Source organism: Eimeria mitis, genomic scaffold, assembly GCF_000499745.2.
Source record: "Eimeria mitis Houghton genomic scaffold, Emh_scaff4719, whole genome shotgun sequence".
In the NCBI taxonomy this organism is placed as follows: Eukaryota; Apicomplexa; class Conoidasida; order Eucoccidiorida; family Eimeriidae; genus Eimeria; species Eimeria mitis.
In genome coordinates this window covers 3,828-4,800 of record NW_013573022.1, presented here as the reverse complement: position 1 = coordinate 4,800, position 973 = coordinate 3,828, and positions in this window count along the sequence as shown.

The following is a 973-nucleotide window of genomic DNA, read 5'->3' as shown; positions in this document are numbered from 1 at the left end:
ATATATATATATATATATATATATATATATATATATATATATATATATATATATATATATATAAAGATGAGGAGACAGAGAGACAGAGAGAAAGGAGACACACACACAAGGAGACAGCAAAAGAAGAGACAGAAAAAAAAAGATAAAAAAAGAGGAGACAGAGAAACAAATACAGAGGTAAGAAGGAGACAAAGAGAGACAGAGAGAGGGAGGAGACAGAAAGAGAGAAGGAGACAGAAAGAGAGGAGGAGACAGAAAGAGAAAAGGAGACAGAAAGAGACAACAAGGGGAGAGAGAGAAAGAGAAGAGACAGAAAAAGAAAAAAGAAAGAGACAAAAAGAGAGGAGACAGAAAGAAAGGAGACAGACAGAGAGGAGACAGAAAGAGACAAAAAAAAAGAAAATATAAAAAGGAGACAAAAACAAAGAAAGGGAGAAGAGATAAACACAAGGAGAGAGAGAGAGACAAAGACAAACAAACAAACAGCAGAGGAGACAGACAGAAGAGAGACAAAGAGAGACAGAGACAGAGAGAAAGAGAAAGAGACAGAGAGACAGACAGAGAGAAAAAGAGAAAGAGAGACAGAGAGAAAAAGAGATAAAGAAAAGGAGACAAAAGAAAAAAAGGAGAGAGAGGGAGAGGAGACAGACAAAAAGGAGACAAATACACAAACAGAAACAAACAAAAGAATAAAACAAAAAAGAAAAAAAGAGAAAGGAGACAGAAATACAAAGGAGACAAAAAAGAGAGACAGAAAACACAAACGGAGACACCCCAGTAAGATCAACCAGCCAGCCCCCTAGCAGCAGCAGCAGCAGCTGCTGCTGCAGCAGCAGCAGCAGCAGCAGCAGCAGCAGCAGCATCAGCTATAGCAGCAACAGCTGCAGCAGCAGCAGCAGCAGCTGTAGCAGCAGCAGCAGCAGCAGCAGCAGCAGCAGTAGAAGCAGCAGCAGCAGCAGCAGCTGCTGCTGCT